The sequence below is a fragment of the Phocoena sinus genome, chromosome 8 (genome assembly GCF_008692025.1).
Source record: "Phocoena sinus isolate mPhoSin1 chromosome 8, mPhoSin1.pri, whole genome shotgun sequence".
Lineage (NCBI taxonomy): Eukaryota > Metazoa > Chordata > Mammalia > Artiodactyla > Phocoenidae > Phocoena > Phocoena sinus.
In genome coordinates this window covers 10,201,629-10,220,570 of record NC_045770.1, presented here as the reverse complement: position 1 = coordinate 10,220,570, position 18,942 = coordinate 10,201,629, and the positions used below count along the sequence as shown (strand labels likewise).

At 48.6% G+C, this 18,942-nt stretch overlaps 1 protein-coding gene and 1 long non-coding RNA gene across 4 annotated transcripts in view; one reads left to right on the top strand and one right to left on the bottom strand.

Annotated features, from left to right (window-relative positions):
- UBASH3B (ubiquitin associated and SH3 domain containing B) overlaps window positions 1-18,942 on the top strand; it is a 148,167-nt gene that overhangs the window by 69,216 nt on the left and 60,009 nt on the right. The window lies entirely within an intron of this gene.
- On the bottom strand, window positions 7,196-10,467 carry LOC116758600. The gene is made up of 3 exons (XR_004351194.1): window positions 9,970-10,467; window positions 9,350-9,487; window positions 7,196-8,521 (listed from the first exon to the last, which is right to left on the bottom strand). It is a non-coding gene; the product is annotated as an uncharacterized LOC116758600 (long non-coding RNA).

Genomic DNA, 18,942 nt, shown 5'->3' with positions numbered 1-18,942 from the left:
GAGTTCAATTCTCACTTTTTTTTTAGTCCCATCTTTAAAAAAAAAAAAAAAAAAGCCCTCAGAGAAATGATCTTGCATCTGTGTTAAAAAGTTTCCCTCTGTGTTTTCAGATCCGTCTTTTCTGGGTCAGCATTTCTCTTTAAGGCTTTCCTTATCACAGTTCTTTTTTTCTTTTTTTTTTTTTAACTTCCTGTTTCCTATCGAGCTTTGTATAAACTCATTTTGTCTTAAGCCATTCAGGAGTGAACCTTTCCCCTTTTTTTGCAGGCCAGTACTTTTTCAGCAACTTCTTATTCACTGTACACTCGAAGGTCATGCTTGTTTCAAATGTTTTGACAATCTTCAATTCTTTGCACTTAAGGATTTGAGTAGAAAAGGGGAGCTGCATTAAATTACCAGCAGAATGACATTAGAGCATGACATAGATGATACCCAGTGACAAGTTCTCCCCATGTGTTTATTCGCCCTTGGAATGTACTTAAGATCTTGTGTTTAACACAGTAAACTGCTTCATCTGCAATTCTTATGCATAGAGTAGATGGGCAACAAAATTTACAGTGGAGAACCAACCCACTGGCATGTGGGTAACAGAAAGCTGGAGTAATGTAACTTTTCTCTACCAGGAATCATAAGGAGAGGCCAGATAATCTTCTAGTTTATTAGGAAAGAAACAAAAGCCTAGACAGACACCAGCCTGACTCACAGAGACCAAGGCTTCATTCCTTTATTTATTCAGCATTTACTGAGCACCTAGTATATGATAGATGCCAGAGACTGATTGATTGATTGATTTTTAAAGCATTTAAAAAAAACTTTTAATTTGGATGCACCGGGTCTTCGTTGCGGCATGCGGACTTCTTAGTTGTGGCACGCGGACTTCTTAGTTGTGGCACGCATGTGGGATCTAGGTCCCTGGGATCAAACGCAGACCCCCTGCATTGGGAGCGTGCAGTCTTACCCACTGGACCACCAGGGAAGTCCCAGATGCCGGAGATTTAAAGAAGCGAAAGACATTTCTCTATCTTCTTTGGGTCAGTAAAGGCAAACACAGCTTGACAGAAGCCAAACAGATGAGTCCCTGGTAGGAACAGTTAACTCCACTGTACTGTTCAGAGTGTGACTCCAAGCCACAGGACAGGCCAATGAATTAGAGACGAGGTGTTGAGGCAAGGAAGATGACTTAATTCAGAAAGCTGGTAGACAGAGAAGATGGTAGACTAAAGTCTCAAAATAATCATCTTATCGAGGCTTGGATGCCAGTTTCTTTTTATAGCACAGAGAGGGGGAGGAGATGAGGAAGAAAGGTAAAAAGGCCATAAGTTTTGCAAATATCCCCTGGAATGACCGGCCTCCGGGAGGGGATGTGTTAATTTCTTCTTTCTTCCAGCCATCTGCAGGTGGACAGGGTCCGGATGTTTGCCTGAACAAAGGCACTTTGGTTTAACATTCAGGCAGGGGGGCAGGGTTCCCCCGAGGCAGGCCATTATGTGTAGACAGTATCCTTTTAGTGAACAGAAGCAGCGGAGAGCAAAGGTTAAAGTAAAAGAAACAGATCCAACATGTAGTCGATTTGGCGCTTCCCTGTTACAAATATAGAAAAGTACGTCGGAGGCAGGTATGTGTCGAAACGGGAACAGTGTTCTGGGCAGAGGGCCCGAGCATGTACAAAGACAAGGAAGGAAACAATGTATTAAAGGAGAGAGAGTTCAGGGTTGTTGAGGTGTGGGAGGGAAATGGCAGGGTTGAGCATAGAAAAGGAGATTTGGGCGCCATCATGAAGCACCTTGCATGCCAAATGGAAAAGATTTTATTCTGTAGGTAACAGCAACTCTCTAAAGACTTAAGCAGAAGTAATGTGGTCCAGGCTCAATTCTAGAATAATAACGCTGACAGCAATGCAGACAGTGTATAAAAGAGGAGAAAGGACTAGGGGACACCAGAGCAGACTTGCCAGGTGAGAGATGGAGCTGTCCCGGCCTAGGACAGAAGAGCTGTAGGTGGAGCACGGGCGGTACAGCCACCACAGTTAGCATGCTTTGGTAGCCGATAGAGAAAGGGAAATGAGGAAGATGGACAAGTTGAGAACGGTTCATAATTTCTCCTTATTTCAATGCCATGACCCATTTTCGGAATGCGCAGGTTAAAAACGTCTACTGCTAAAGTACAGCCCCTGCTGCCTCTCGGCGTCTCTCCAGCTCCTTTCAGAAATGGGGTAACTCATCCCTGGAATATTGAGGGGGACACAGCCTCGTTCTGCATGCCTGACTGAGGAATGCAGAGGACTGGTAACATACAAGGCTCAGGCTTTTAGCTTTTTCCTCTTTAATTTAATAAACACCTTTGGCATCATGCTAGAATGTAAGGCATGTCGAGTGAAGACCTGGTCCTTTTCCTCCATAAGCTCGTAAGCTTACGGAGGAGAAAGACAGGTACAACATTAAATATCAACCAAGGCAGAATGAAAACCTAAGGGCTGTGGGAGCACAGAGAGAAGCCTAGGAGGATGCAGGAGGGTTTCCTATACCAGGTGGTGTTGGGGCCAGGCTGTTGGTGTTTGCGGAGTATCTACCACATGCCCCGTACTTCCCTCAGCACTGAGAATAACAGTCAAATATATATATATATATATATATATATATATATATATATATATATATATATATATATATATATATATATATGTATATATACACACACTAAGGAGGAAGAAAAACACTACGTAAGTCGTTACAAGCACAGTGAATACTGGGCGAGAGAAATGCAGGATGTCATGAGGGTAAGTAAGTGAGAGCTTAGTCTAAGGAATCAGCGAAAGCAACCCAGAAGATGTAACCTGGGATGTGAAAAATGAGCCGAGATATAGGAGAGGGAGAGAGAAGTACGTGTTCCCTTGCTCCGTTGTGAGAAGATGTGTTCAAAGAACGTAAAGAAATCTAATGTGACAAGAGCATATAGAGAAGGGGGAGTGGCCTTAAGAAAGGCTAGGAGGGGCCAGAAAATCTGTCAGACAGGCTTGTTAGCCATGGTGAGGTCCTGGAACTTTATCCTAAAGGAAATAGGGAGCTATGGATGTTTTAAGTAGAAGAGTGGTGTGATGGCTGCATATTTGGAGAATAAATTGGAAACGGCAAAACCGGAAGCTGCTGCGGTAGTCAGAGTGAGCGGCAGTGGTGGCTTAGAGAGAGGAGATGACAGATGGAAGAGACCAGGGGTGGAATAAGTTCAGGAGCAGACCTGGGCAAGAAAGGAAAGAGAGGAAGAAGTTAGGAGTTGATCTTAAGCTTCTCATTTGGGAAGTGGGACAGATGGTGTGTTATTAACTGAGAGTATCTGGAGAGAAACAGGTTTGCAGGGGGAAAAGGTGAGTTTGGTGTTTGAACACGTGAGGTTTAGTACAAGCAAGATATTCAAGCAGAGATTAACAGGAAGGAACGTGTTATGGAAGCACAAAGGTGAAGAGGGAGAAATGGAGCTTCCCTGGTAGCGCAGTTGAGAGTTGAGAGTCCGCCTGCTGATGCAGGGGACACAGGTTCGTGCCCCGGTCCGGGAAGATCCCCCATGCAGCGGAGTGGCTGGGCCCGTGAGCCATGGCCGCTGAGCCTGCGCATCCGGAGCCTGTGCTCCGCAGCGGGAGAGGCCACAGCAGTGAGAGGCCCGCGTACCGCGAAGAAAAAAAAAAAAAATTTTTTTAAAAAAGAGGGAGAAATGGATGGTACACAGAGCATCAGTGTGTACAGGTGGGAGTCGCGGCCATGGGAGTGGCTGGGATCTCCTAGAGAGAGTGAACAGAACAGGGAAAAAAAGACTGGACACATGCCTGAGGAATACCAGCAATTAGAAGGCCTGCAGAAGAGTCAGAGATAACAAAGAAAGCTGAGAAGGAACAGCTAGAGAAAACAGCAGAAAACCCAAAGGGTATAGTGTCAGCGAGGTAGGAAGTAGAGAGCAAAGGGAGCATCAGTAACGTGAAATGCTGTTGAGAGGCCACGAGAGACTGAAATTCAAAAAGCCCACTGAACGGACTGTGATGGTCCAGATTCTTACCGCCGCTTCCCGAGTGAGCTGAGACAAGCTACTTAGTTTCACACTGAGCCCCCGTCTATAAACTGGAGTGACGGTACAATATTTAACGTCTGAATGTTCAGTCAGTATTAGCCATTATTTCTCACATGAGTTTTGACGAGGAGAACTCCCAGGGGCTTGTGGGGGAGCAATTTTAGTGGTGCCTTGCCCGAGCAGAGTAGCTTTGAACCAGAGGGAAAAGTGAGGTTGAAGATTTGGAAGGGGTTGTTGAAATGTAGAGGAGGAGACCACAGGGAAGGAGAAGCAGAAGATCCAGAAAAAGGATGAATTGGCTTTCAGTGAGTATACAGCAAAACAACCGAGAAGGAGAGGCATGAGCCAGGGGCCTGAGGTGTGCTATTATCGATACACGGTATGATAAAGGAGCGCAGTCCGGTATGATGGTCCGGAGGATGGAGGATGGGAAATGGAAGACCGATGGGTGGGAACCGAACCTGTCAAGAACGTGACATTCATGAGTTTGAGCATTTGAATTTTTATTTTGTGAATGTAAGAGAACCATTGACAGTTTTAAAGGAGTGGAAAGTTTAACTCTACTGGCTTTAGGAAAATTACTCTTAACAGTAGTGAGAAGGATAGATTATAGTGGAGAAAGATTGTTCCACGCTGCGGTTGCTGGTGGTGGAATTTTAATACAGAGCAAAAGGCCGCCTGTGAGCGTTTGATCTTGACTTGCTCACTTAACGTCATCTAGACTCCACTTCCCCATCAATAAAGTGGGGATGATAGTGTTTCTCTCTGAGGTTCTTTTGAGCATCATGTTTCATGTCAAGGACCTAGGATGGCGCCTGGCATCCAGTGAACAGTGAATATCCTTGTACTCCCCATGCTCCGCGCCCCTCCCCCCCACTTTTGGCAGGTACCTGAATGTCTTACTGGCACCTGATTCTCAGGAGAAGTATCTTTGCTTCCCACCTTTCTGGGGCATACTAAAATAAAACAACAATCTTATCTTCCAAAAAGGTTCCTTTCAAGAGTGGGACTACTTTGTCACTACGGCTACTGCTCACCCCCTGATTTGGCAAATCCACGTACGTTATTTGCATCGCACCAGACTGTCTTGACACAAGAGTCTCTGTGTTTGGGGCTGGGCAGTGGCTCAAGAGTATTGCTTTTTCATTAAGCTTTTAAGGTACTTACCTACAAGATGGATAACACATCCTTCCTTGACAGATGGCAAAACCCTGAAGTTGTTCCCTTAAGTTCTCCTCTCATTTCTCCTTTTATCCCACCCTCTGTGACATCCGATTTGGTAAAATTCATTTCCACACAGAAATAACTGGTTTCTTGAAAAGATAGAATATGGATTATATTTCTCTAAAGCCATATGCCCCATAAATCCTGGCATCCGCACAGATGCCATTTGATTCCATTTGGTTTTATTCATTCAATAAATACATATTTTTAAATTTTAAATATTTATTTGTGGCTGCATTGGGTCTTCGTTGCTGCATGCGGGCTTTCTCTCTAGTTGTGGTGAGCGGGGGCTACTCTTCATTGCAGTGCACGGGCTTCTCATTGTGGTGGCTTCTCTTGTTGTGGAGCATGGGCTCTAGGCACGCGGGCTTCAGTAGTTGTGGCATGTGGGCTCAGTAGTTGTGGCTCACGGGCTTAGTTGCTCCGCGGCATGTGGGATCTTCCCGGACCAGGGCTCAAGTCCGTGTCCCCTGCATTGACAGGAGGATTCTTAACCACTGTGCCACCAGGGAAGTCCCTCAATAAATATTTATTGAGTGTCTGCTTGGTGTCTTGGCATCACAAAATAAAAATTCAAATACTCAAACTCATGAATGTCACATTCTTGATGTAATTTCAGTAGACCGTGGCTAGGTTAAGTAAGAGGTGCCATCCAGCTTTCAAGTCGGGGGAGGGGGGACTAAGGGGTTGCAATAAAAAGCTTTAGAAAGCTGGCATTTGAACTGAGTCTTGAAGCGTGAGCTCGATTTTCCCAGGTGAAGTAAAAGGGATGGGCTTTCCTGACATGTTTCCTGATGAAATGGCATGTGATTTGAAAGAGGATGGCTGACCCTGAAAAGGCTGACGTATTCATTGTCCCAGGACGTATTCAGTGTCCCAGAACTGACGTATTCAATGTCCCAGAACATTGCCAGCCAATGTTCACTGAGAGCTCAGTATATGCCACGTAAGGTGCTAAGTGCCTTGTGTTTTATTTCACCTGATTCACAGAACCGTATGAGGCAGGTCCTATGAGTATTTCCATTTTACACAGGAGGCAACTGATCTCAGAGAGGTTGAGTAAATTGCCCATGGTCACACAGTGACACAGCTGTGATTGAACATAAGCTGTTCCACTCCAGAGTCTGTGGATGCTGTGAACCACCACTGCACGAGCTGGGTGCGGGCCATGGTACAGAGGACGAGGGCCGAGGGGATGGGCGGAGGGAAGAAGGGTGGATGGAGACCAGCTTCGAGGGACTGAACACTAAGATGGGGCTGGTAGATATATCTTTGCATGTTTATTTCTTATAAAAGTGTAATTATATTACTTTTTTTTTTTTTTTTTTTTTTTTTTTTTTGTGGTACGCGGGCCTCTCACTGCTGTGGCCTCTCCTGTTGCGGAGCACAGGCTCCAGACGCGCAGGCTCAGCGGCCATGGCTCACGGGCCCAGCCGCTCTGCAGCATGTGGGATCTTCCCAGACCAGGGCACGAACCCGTGTCCCCTGCATCGGCAGGCGGACTCTCAACCACTGCGCCACCAGGGAAGCCCTATATTACTTTTAAAGTGAAATAGGACTCATTATTTAGACACTTTTTAATTTATTTTTTAAGGCATCTCATTTTTAAAATTTATTTTATTTTATTTATTTATTTTTGGCTGTGTTGGGTCTTCGTTGCTGCACGCGGGCTTTCTCTAGTTACGGCGAGAAGGGGCTACTCTTTGTTGTGGTGCGCGGGCTTCTCATTGCGGGGGCTTCTCTTGTTGTAGAGCACGGGCTCTAGGCGCACGGGCTTCAGTAGTTGCAGCACGTGGGCTCAGTAGTTGTGGCTCTCAGGCTCTAGAGTGCAGGGTCAGTAGTTGTGGCGCACGGGCTTAGTTGCTCCGCAGCATGTGGGGTCTTCCCGGACCAGGGCTCGAACCCATGTCCCCTGCATTGGCAGGCGGATTCTTAACCACTCCGCCACCAGGGAAGCCTGACACTTTTTTTTTTTTTAGCAGAAGTCCTGCTTTAGTGGGAGATAATAATTGTATAAATGAGACAAGAGGATTAGTGTAGGAAATCTACTTAAAAACCAACTGTTCTTAGGGATTTTGATTATTACTTACTTGAAAAATGCTTACTGATACATAAATTCACTTTCAGTCATCAAAGTAAACCCCAATAATGTAAAAGTACTTCTAAGTTATTCACTCTTTTCACTTGAAAAATTTATTTTCCGTGAAAAATTAAGGAATGTAGATTGGCTTTAACCTCCAGCTCTCGTAAGCACTAACATTGTAATGCAATTCAGATTTCTATAGGAACTTGCCCAGAAAAAAATATCTGTTCAATTTACTTTCAGTTCATAGAACACTTCCATGTTCTGGGTTTCCTCCCACCCCCAACAGTGAATATTAAGAATTACCGATTTGAACCTACTACCAGTATATTCACGAAGTGTTTCAAAAAGCAAAACTAAACCCAAACAAGTAAAAATATGAATCAACCACAGAAATAGCGCACTTGTGTTGGTTGTAAATAAATGAGTAAATAAATGAACATCTGGGCTCGTGACAGAATTCAGCTGAAGGAGCACAACTCCAGATCCTAGTTGCTTCATTTCAGGTCCCTCACTTTAAGGTCTAAGTCAGTCCATGTAGTGGTTACTCAGCTTCCCGCTTGGCAGGAGCTGCATTAGGAATCTAGTATTCCAGATTTACAGTCTTTGCCGGTCTCCGGGGAAGAGTGCTGACCTCTTTGGATCCTGAGGCCCGAGGGTCTCTGCTTGGGGAACACAAACCCCTAGCAAGGAGCCCAGCCACTCCCCTTCCTTCCCACGAGGCCCTCATGACTTCCGGGCCCCACGAATGTGAACTTGCTGGACTTGGGTGGCCAGGCTGCTTCAGAGCCTCTCTGGGAGCGAGCAGCCCCGTTTCCCTCCCGTGGGTTCTGCGTCCCAGATCCTTCTGCTGACCAACGAAACCAGCCTTGAGCAAAGTCCAGCTCCCCGGATGGCCCTCCTCTCCTCCTCCTACCAGGTCTCTCCTGGAACCCGGGCTGCATCCACCACCCACACAAGCTGGAATTTAACCTCTGCGGTCTGTCTGACAGTGGAGTACAGCCCTGAGAAACCCCTCCCCACTCCCCACAAAACAGCCCAGGGACAGCAGACGCCGGAGTTGGGTACCATCCAAGGTCATCTCAGGCATCATCCGCTTTCTCACTTGTCGGTGAGACTCCGTTGGTCAGAGTCTCTGACCTCAGGGAGCGTGAATGCCTGGAAGGGTCAGGAGAGGCTTTTAAGAAAAGGGTGGGACTTGGAGAAAGAGAGGTTTGGACAGTGGTCCAGACAGGAGGGAAGAGCAATACATTCTCCCAGCATGGGCGTCTCTCATTTCAGTCCTGGAGATCTCCAGGAAGGAAATTCCAGGGCTTCCCCTGAGCCTGACCCATCCTTTTCCTGTGACATCTGATGTCCCATTTTATAGGCCCCGGCTGTTAAATATATGAAACCTACAATGCAGGGGACTGTGAAACAGGGCACAGTCTGACAGAACTGCTAGCCTCGTGGAAAAATCCAGCCGGGTCACGGTTTTCGTCCCCTCTTGTCTCCTTCTAGCCACACACACGCTATCATCACTCGATCTGAGTCTCTTAGGCTGGTTTGGGAGGACAGCCTGCTGCTGGCACCCTGCTCTACCCTCCGGAGCATCCTTTGGCAGGAATACAGCTCAAAGGGCTGTGTGTGCGGCCTCCCTCTAAGCTTCAAAGCACTGAAGCCAATTTCCTTTGCAGGGTCATTGCTGAAGGAAAAACGGTTTTTAATCACTCCTCTCAGAGAGAGAAAGAAAGCGAAGTTCCAGAAATGTCATTCATCCCCAGAAATGTCATCTCGCTAAGGCTTCCCCTCCATCTTGCTCTGTAAATTGTGGAAATCAGTCCCAACTGCCTCAGGCAATTGAAGTCTATACATGGACCTATCCAAGCTCCTGGCACCAAGCCAGCTAGAATCTATTTCTATGCGTGTGGTTTGTTATGTGTATGGAAAAGGGGGGGGGGGAGGGAGGGCCTTCAGGGCCAAAGGTGGGGCATGATGTTTGCCAACCTGTGACAGAGCTTCACTCCTCTCCTTCCTCTTCTCTCCCTGCTCACCATCAGGCGTTGCTCTGGCTGTTCTAACACACTGTCCATCTCAGACATACCTGTGTTCAGAGCCAGGGTGACAGGTGGAGTAGTGACATTCCTGAAAATGGAGCATTGAGATCAGAAAGGCTGCTGCTGGGCCCCCAGGACAAGTGACTTATCTCTTTGCTCTCAGCTTCCTCATCTGTAAAATGGGTATAGTATTCACCACTTCATGAAGCCATCTTGAAGACTGAAGGAGATGCTGGTTATGAAAAACTGTAGGGACTTCCCTGGCGGTCCAGTGGTTAAGACTCCCTGCTTCCACTGCAGGGGGCACAGGGTCGATCCCTGGTCAGGGAACTAAGATCCTGCGTGTGCTCATAAAATGGCCAAAAAAAAAAAAAAAAAGAGAACGAAAAACTGTGAAATACAAGGTGCTGCAAGGAGTTCATCTTAGAAAACAGGTCCCTGGTCTATTTCATCTTGGAGTGGGGGAGAGGGGAGGGGCGGGGACAGGTCACAAAACTGAATATTTCCCTTGGAAAGGAGCCCGGCCGAGTAGGTAGCAGAGGACCTAAGGGGTGAGGTAGAACGGCTTACAGGAATTAGTCCCAGAGGACTCCGGGAAGAGGTGGCTTCCAAAAGAGAGGGTGCTCCACGTCTGCAGGCAGGAAGGCAGAGGGTGTTCCCTTCCTCACAGAAAACCCCTGGCCGAGGGGGAGATGCCAGATGATCTGGGTGACTGCATCGTCGCCGCCCTGGCCGGCCGAACGGTCCGCAGCCGGGCGCCAGGGCTGGTGCTGCTTAGGGTCTTGGCTAAGCCCCGGCCTCGCGCCTGTGAAGGGGACGGGCACCCGCAAGGCGTCCCTTTTGAATGCAGCCCGCGCACCTGGGTCCTTCACACAGCGCTCGCCTCACCCACACCTCCCCTCCGCGCTCAGGCTTCCTGTTTTGAAACCACCAAGAGATGGCAAATGTGAGTGCTGTCGCTTTAACGGCTCAGGCTGTGTGTGTGTGTGTACACGTGTAAGAGAACTGGGTATGTGTGCTGTGTGGATATGGGAGCTGTGTTGTGTGAGTGGGTGTATGTGTGTGAGGGAGTGTGTGTTGTATGTGATCCTGTGTCTGTTCGAGCATGTGTTGTGTGAGAGTGTGATCGTATGTGACCGTGTGATTGTGTGGCTGTATGGGCATGCGTTGTGAGTGTGAGCACGTGTGTGTGTGAGCACGAGTGTACCGCACGGCCTCGAAAAGGCAGCTGAGGCCCAGGGCTTGCCAGTGCCCGGACACCTGTGGGGAGGGGTCTGCTAGGCGCTGTCGCGCTCCCAGCACACCTGTCTGCCCCAGCGACAGAAGGGAGGGGCGCTGTAAAATTAGTGTCTGCAAGCATGCAGGGGCAGGTGGCCGAGACCCTTCCCGTTAACTCCCAAAGGTCACCTCACAGCTTGTAGAAAGGTCTTTTTTATTTTTCAAGCTTTAAAACAGAAATGATTTCTTACCAACCCAAAAATGGCTTTCTAAGGAGCTAGCTCATGTAATTGACCTTGCTTAAAGGGCAGGCAATGTGTCTAGTCCATGCCTTTATCTCCAGGACCTAATTCAGTTGCTGGCAGGTAGCAGGAGTCCAGTGAATTCATTAAGCGAATATTTATGGGGTGTTTACTATGTACCAGGGATTGCTGGAGGCTCTTGGGATTCAACGCAGATCATAACAAAATCTCTGCTCTCAGGTAGCTTATAGACATTGGGGGGAGACGATTGCCATCCCACGAATACAAATGTTAAATATGGTAGGTGCTGGTAGTGTTGGATGAAAGAATGGATTCATTTTAAAGCTCTTTCCTTGGCTTTTTAGAGGAGGCTGTGGCTTGCCGAGTTCTGCAGAGCAAAAGCCAGAATCAGCATGCTTTTCTTCATTTACTAAGATAATATAATTGACCCACGGTCTTTTGGAAACAAAACTTCTCCCCTAGTGAGAAAAGATAAACAGACAAGGTTTCTCTTTCCTGCCATGCCCCTCCTCCACCCCAATTTTGGCCTCCTTAGAGCTTCTAGTACCTTCCCTCCTTCCCACACCACACCTGCTGTTCCTTCTCTCTTGTCTGGATGGCAGAAGTCCTCTCATCCATCAAGACTCCACTCAAATCCTGCCCACTCTGTCAGCAGAGTTAATCTCACCGTCTTGGTGAGATTCTTTAATTTTATTTATTTTTGGCTACGTCGGGTCTTCGTTGCTGCACGCGGGCTTTCTCTAGTTGCAGCAAGCAGGGGTTACTCTTCGTTGCGGTGTGTGGGTTTCTCATTGCGGTGGCTTCTCTTGTTGCAGAGCATGGGCTCTAGGCGCACGGGCTTCAGTAGTTGTGGCATGTGGCTCAGTAGTTGTGGCTCACGGGCTCTAGAGCACAGACTCAGTAGTTGTGGCGCACGGGCTTAGATGCTCTGTGGCATGTGGGATCTTCCCGGACCAGGGATTGAACCTGTGTCCCCTGCATTGGCAGGTGGATTCTTAGCCACTGCGCCACCAGGGAAGTCTCCCCACCTGCATGCTTTAAATGATCTCAGGAGCATGTGTATCACAGGGCATTATGATTATTTGTTCTCTGTTTGTCTTCTGCCCCAACTGACCCCCTTGAGGCCAGGAACTCTGTTTTGTCTATCAGTGAATTTCCCAGAGTCTGGCACAAGGCCTGGTCCTTCTCAGATGTTCAACACAAGTGGGATGGATGCATGGATGGATGGGTGGGCAGACAGGTGGTTAGATGAATATTTTCTCACCAACCTTTATGTAATGAAAAATAGACACTAAAGAGATGTCAGCCCAGGATGAGGAGTGCAAACCAAGACCCAAGGGTCATGCAAGAGATGGAGTTTTGGGACTTCCCTGGTGGCGCAATGGTTGAGAGTCCGCCTGCTGATGCAGGGGACACGGGTTCGTGCCCCGGTCTGGGAAGATCCCGCATGCCGCGGAGTGGCTGGGCCCGTGAGCCATGGCCGCTGGGCCTGCGCGTCCAGAGCCTGTGCTCCGCAACGGGAGAGGTCACAACAGTGAGAGGCCCGCATACCGCAAAAAAAAAAAAAAAAAAAAAAAAAAAGAGACGGAGTTTTAACCATGGTTCTTGCTGAGTCTGGGCTTCTTTCACATTTTTATAAATGATCCAGAAAAGGAAGTTCAGAGTAAAACTCACACATTTGTGGAGGACTCAGAGCTGTTTGGGTAGTGAGGAGCCGTGCCCCAAGATGTGAGCTGGCAGACAAGTAGACCTGGCTTGGGTGTGAGCAAAGCAAGCCACTGCGCTTAGGTAGAAGTTACCTGAGGTATGAGATGGTGCTCCTCCGTGATTAGCATTGGCAGGAAAGAGCGAGGACCTGGGAGTCGCTCCATTCACTCAGTTAATTAAGCTCCTACTATGTGCTGGGCTTTGTGCTCAGAAATGCACCTCCTACCCTTGAAATATCTCAGAGTCTGAGGAGGAAGAATATATGTCCAATGTAGTGGTGAAAACAGACATGGAAGGAAGTAGAGACAGACATACAAGGAAACAGAAATAGAGGCTAGCAGTGCTCATAGAAAGATATTCTGAAGTGCTGAGAGACCTCAGAAGACAGCCGCTCTGCTGGGGTCGGGGTGGGCAAGGGAGGGTTCATTCATTCATTCCTCCCTTATTTAATGCACATTCCAAGGATTCACCGTGCGCCATACCTGGAAGGCACAAAGTTAAACAGATAGGGAGCCTTGTTTCAAGGAGTTTCCAGTCCAGTGGCGGATGTGGAGAAGTGAAGTGTGGGAGGGGCCGTGAGGGGAGATGTGTGATTCAGAAAGGAAGTTCTAGTAGGATTGCACTCGAGGGACATGAAATCTTGGCTTAGATTTACAGTCATCCTCTGAGTTCGTTAGACAGAAAAGAGAGGAGGTGCAGGTAATCCCGCTGGAAAAAGCAGAGTGGGCAAGACTTCAGCAGAGAGAGCTTCAGGGTATTGGGGGCAACTGCAGGGCTCCTGTGGCTGAAGCCAAGGCTTCTTGGGGCAGGGCGGGGGGCGGGGTACAGGGAGGGACAACATGGTGGGGGGAGGGTAACTGCAGGAGAGGCAGCCAGGATGACGGGAGCCACCACGGGCTGTGGCCAGGGATGTGGCTCTGAAGGGTCTTAAGTAAGACAGTGGCATGATCCAGGTTAGTATTTTAGGAAGGTTATTCTGGCCTCAGTGGAGGATGGACTGGGAACTGGGGAGGAGAAGGGAAGGCGAAACCAGGAGCCAGGAGAACCTCTGAAATCACCCAACAGGAGCTTTTGCGTGGAGAATAGAATGAATGAATGGACCCACAATGACCTAGGAAGTGGGGTTGGCCTGGTGACATCAGCCAGTAAGACTTGGGAAATGTCATACTCTCGCCAAACATACAGGGTGTCCTGTGGGAACAAGGCTGAGACCGACACCCAGAAGCAACGCTAGACGGGAGGGGGGAAAGAGCACGGGAGGCGTGGGTCCTGGGCTGAGCCATGGCTCCGTGACCTTGGACAATTGTCTGACCTGCCCATGTCCCCACTGGGACTGCTGCGAGAACGAAATGAGATAACATTGTTAAGTTATTTGTAAACTACAGGGTCAGTACCTGGAGTGATGTTGGGTAGTTCTGGCTCTTGCACATTAAGAGGTAAAAACCTCTTAATGGCTGGAGAAGCTCCAGAGATGGGCACTGGGGTGATTAAGGGGTTGGAAAGTTTTCTTTATAGAGACGCAATGAAAATATTAGAGCTACTCAATCTGGAAAGAATGAAGGGAGTCTGCCAAAGCTTGGGCTTTATAGCCCAGGAGTGGAGAGCGAGGCAGGCAGACTGCCTGTGTGCAAATCCTGACTCTAGGGACTTCCCTGGCGGTCCAGTGGTTGAGACCCCGTGCTTTCACTGCAGGGGGCAAGCGTTGGATCCCTGGTTGGGGAACCAGGATCCCGCATGCCTTGCAGCGTGGCCAGGGAAAAACAATTCCTGACTCTACAATTGGAGATCCTCCTAGGGCCTTGGGCAACCTCCTTAGCATCTTTAAGCCTTAGTTTCCTCGATTATCTAACTGGGGGATGGTGATCCTGAGCTGATTGCTGTGATTAGATGGCATAATGATGACCTAGCTGTTGGGAGGATTGAATGACCCGATGCAGGTAAAGAGCTTAGTACAGGGAGTGGCGCGTGATAAGCACTGACTGTTAGCCATTAACAGGAACTGGGAAACGGGTGTCTGTGCAGTTATTCCCCGGATCCCGCAGGGCAGAAGAATACCTCCCTTGTGCTTGAAGAAACAAGTTGTCGCAGCTAAGGGAAGGTAGAGGGCTCTCCCACAGTGGACGGAAAGTGATGAAATTCATCAGACTGAAAAAACTGCGTGGGCAACTCTGGGCTCCCACCCTGCAAGTTGGCGGTTGAGGGCAGTTAGGCGGGGAACAGCAGCCCCGCACCCTGTCGTATTCCCTGGGCCACTTGTGCACACCAGCGCTTAATACTGATTTGCCACCTCACAAGTCTCTTGGCTGTCAGTGAGGGACGGAGCACGTGGGAGGAAGCGGGTGGGGAGAGCCCTCAGCTTTGGCTGCTCTTACACGGAGAAAGTCTTTGCTGCCGAGACAACCCGGGACAGCTGTGCGGTCTCCAGGTCCCAGAGTGATCCCTGCACAGTGCGTGCCCCAAACTACACATGGCACTAGGTTTCTCTTCCCTGGGAGAGGAAGAGCCTTCTGCTGACACATAGAAATTACTCAGGTCGAATCTCTTGTGGCTTTCGCTGTCACCAGAAACCCTCCCCTGAGAGGCAGCTGAATCACACTGCCTATCTTTAGTTGGTCCACTTTGTAGGGTTGGCAGCCTGGAAGGTCGTTATTGCAAATGATACTAATCTCTGAGCTGAATTCCAGAGTGAAGCTGCTGCTCTACGGATGCCATAATTACATGGAGCAGATACCTTATTATGCGTTTATTATATGCAAAGCACTGCATATACTGACAACACTTGCCCAAAGCCTAGAAAATAATCGATTGCACATGCGTTGTGCGTTACATCTTTTATCTGTAATACTAACTCGCAGAGTTTATTGAGAGCTCACTGTGCACCAGGCACCATGTCAATGAAAACCTCCAAACAACACTCTAAGTATGATTGCCCTTCTCTAGTGTCAGATGAGAAAACTAGGGGTTCGCTATATTCGGTATATTACCCGAGAGTCCTATAACTAGTGGGTGGTGCAACAGGATCCACATCCAGCTCTGTCTCTGGAGGCCATGGGTTTGACCACTAGGCTACACTGTCCTTTACCTCTAACAATAGCTTTGTGAAGTTAATCGTTATCGTTCCAGTTTTACAGATGAGATGCCAATGCCCAGAGAAGTCTTCCCTAAATCGCAGTTAATAGATAGCAGAGCCCAGCTCGAAGCCGGATCCTCTGACCCCGTATTCAGTGTGTTTATTAGCGCAACTCCCATCCCTCCGTCAAAGAACGTCTGGGCTACTAAGGGAACAGGCTTGCCAACACCGATGCCCATTGCTGATGGGGTTCAGTAGCAGGACCCCTGTTCTGGCATATTGCTCAGGCTGGTTGGGAGGAGGGGGGTGTTTTCTCCCCTTGAGGACACAATATACCCTTAGTTACACCCACATAATGTGGTGGTGTGCTTTTGACCTAAACCCCCGAAGCTACAGAGACCTCCTCTCAGCCAGTGCTGTGTGAGCTAAGAACACTTGACTAACAGTATCACCCTCCCTGAGGTGAGGGGCCACATCCTATCCTTTTATTATGTAAAAGAAACAGAAGAAGGCTTCTCCCCAAAGGAGGCTAGGGAAATGACCCCAGAAAAACTGAAACCTAGACTCTGCCTCAGTTCCACTTGGTAGTGTCCACTTCTAGCAGTGCTTTGAAGGCTTAACCTAGCGGGCTTCAAGATGATGACCTTGATGCTTGCATTTCGAGGTCCTAGTCCAAGCTCTTCCTCTGTCATCCTAGGGGAACTGGGGGCAAGTTACTGGAACACAGAGCCCTCATTCTCCACCAGTAAGAATCAAATGTTCACCCCTGTTATCAACCTCTTAGGAAGGTTGGAGTCATAGACACCTGTGAACCATGCTTTGAAATCCTAGGAGGAAAGACATTGTAGAAACTTATTTTATCATCAGTATCGCTGGAAACGGTATATTAAGCACCGACAGTGTGATGACTGAGGTGGAGTTGGGTGACCGTCAGTATTTTGGTGCCTGGCAGGAGGGATGAACGCCTGCAGGTCAGCAGGAAGAACTCTGTTTTGCACCCAGGTTTTGGGCCGCTGCTGTTCAGAGCACGTCCCTGCCTCCGGCTTTTTGGGAAAGCGCATGGTCTACTGCAGTGCTCCGCCAAGAGCAAAGGGCTTTTAAGTTACACTTGGCTACATTTATTTCATAGTTATCCTGTGAATGAGGTATCCCTTTCCTTAGATGAGGTAACTGGGTCCCCAAAAAGTGAAATCCCGACTCTCCTCTGCTAAGGGGCATCTCCCCCTATAGTCTTCCAGAAAGCTGCCTGGATGCTCCTCGGGAGAACGCTCCCACAGCCCTAGGAGCTTAGAAGCAACGAGGCGTGCCTTCTCCCCTCTTGGAGGGCTCCCCTCTGCCCTCCCAGCCCTCCAGTGCATGTGTCCACCTGGAGGTTCACTCCAGTCTGAGACCGGTCGTGGCTGATTTGGGAGAAGCCGGCAGCCTGGCAGGCGGCTGGCTTCGGGGCCATCAACAGAGCCCCCCTCCTGGTTCTAGTCTGCCCTATAATTAGGTGTTTTAATTGGGCATTCTGTTTATACTCAGCCACAACTGTTGGCACTGGCTTAGGCCTCACACAAGCAATATCTGCTTGGCTGTAACCCTGTTCTCCCCAGGGAAGATGGTGTTTACTATAAAGGGGATGCAGTCTGGGGCCGCACACATCCTGGCCTTCTGCAGTGGGTTGGAAGCCTGGGCTCACCTTCCGGGATGATCTTGGCTAATCACAGGGCTCCGCTTTCCCCTAGAATGCCACTTAAAGTCACCGGGCTGCACGTCACATCCGTCATTGCTGTACCTCCTCCGAGATCAGTGTGAGAAGCCTCTAGATGAGTAGTGGGAGTCATAGACGTTTTGATCCAGGGTGAGACCATTTACTGAAACCCAAAGGAGTCAGCTCTCTGGAGGAAAGCCTCATTTAACTAAAATTCGGTTCCTTTGGGCTGAAATGATACCAACCTAAAGTATAACAACATGGGGAAATGACATTTTTATTATCATTACATACTAAACATAAGGTATTTGCAATGTGTTCGCTGAAGCATGGAGTCCATTGAAGGAAGAGCACGGTCCGCCTGTACAAAGCTGGTCGGACTGTCTTTTCAAGGCTAAGCTTCTTGGCTTACCCTGTTCCCTATCTATCTGACCCTATTGGAACCCAGGCCTACAGGGCCAACCACGCCATCCCCGTCCCTAGGTTCCCCTAAGGAACCAAGCGCTGCCTAAGAACACCTCCCTTCTTTGAGTGTGGACCCGTGTAGTGAAGGAGCAGAGACACAGGGAACCATCAGGACAAGCCCGCGCGGGAGAACTTATCATGTACAAGACGGGAGAGGCACTAAGAGCGCCTGGGCTTGGGGGCTGGAGTTACAGACAGGGTGAACTAAGGGAGCAGATGCAGTGTGAAGAGGTGGGAGAAGCAAAGGCACAGGTGGGGCAGGGGCACATGTGTAACAGGAATAAGGGTTCTCACCTCAGGAACGGCCTATCTGCCGATCATGAAATAGGAGCTTCCTAAGCAAATGGGGCACGTAATCCTTCCAAGTGTTAGAAGGTGGAGACTGGTCTTGATCTCACAGGCAGTCGGGAGCCATTTTAGTCTTTGGAGCACCAGGACATGATAATAGTGGTATCTCAGCAGAAATCTTTCCTTGGACGTGTACACGACGGATTGAAGTATTATGATCTCAAGGCAGGGAGAGCCTTTGGATAAGGCAAAATATTCTTAAGGATCGTGGCAGCGGGACTCAAAAGCAACTTGAGGGCAAGGTCAATGATGCAAACTCCTTAGAGCTTCCAAAGTATTCTGTTATGTTCTCCCACTTGGTTCATATAAACACCTCCTTGGGGAGAGTATTATTACTCTCGTTTTACAGGTTACAAGAGAGATTCAAAGGGGCTCCACTTGCCCCTGTGATTGAAATATGGACTGGAGCCTGGGTCTTCTCTTTCCCGGTCCTCTGCTCTGCTCCTTCCAATACATTGACCGACCTACTCTTGGTGGTGGTGGTGGTGTTTTTTTGTTTGTTTGTTTTTGTTTTTTTCCGGCCACACCGTATGGCTTGCAGGATCTTAGTTCCCTGACCAGGGATCAAACCTGGGCCCCTGGCAGTGAAAACCCGAAATCCTAACCACTGGACCACCAGAGAATTCCCTTGTTGTTTTTCATATCCCTCTTAGTACCCAGGCTAGGGAAGCACCAATGGGGGCTCAGACGCCTCTTAGAGAATGAACAGTAGAGGAAATCAGAGTTTCTTGGTGTAATTTTGAATTACTAGCATCATTATACTGGCACTACCGTGTTCT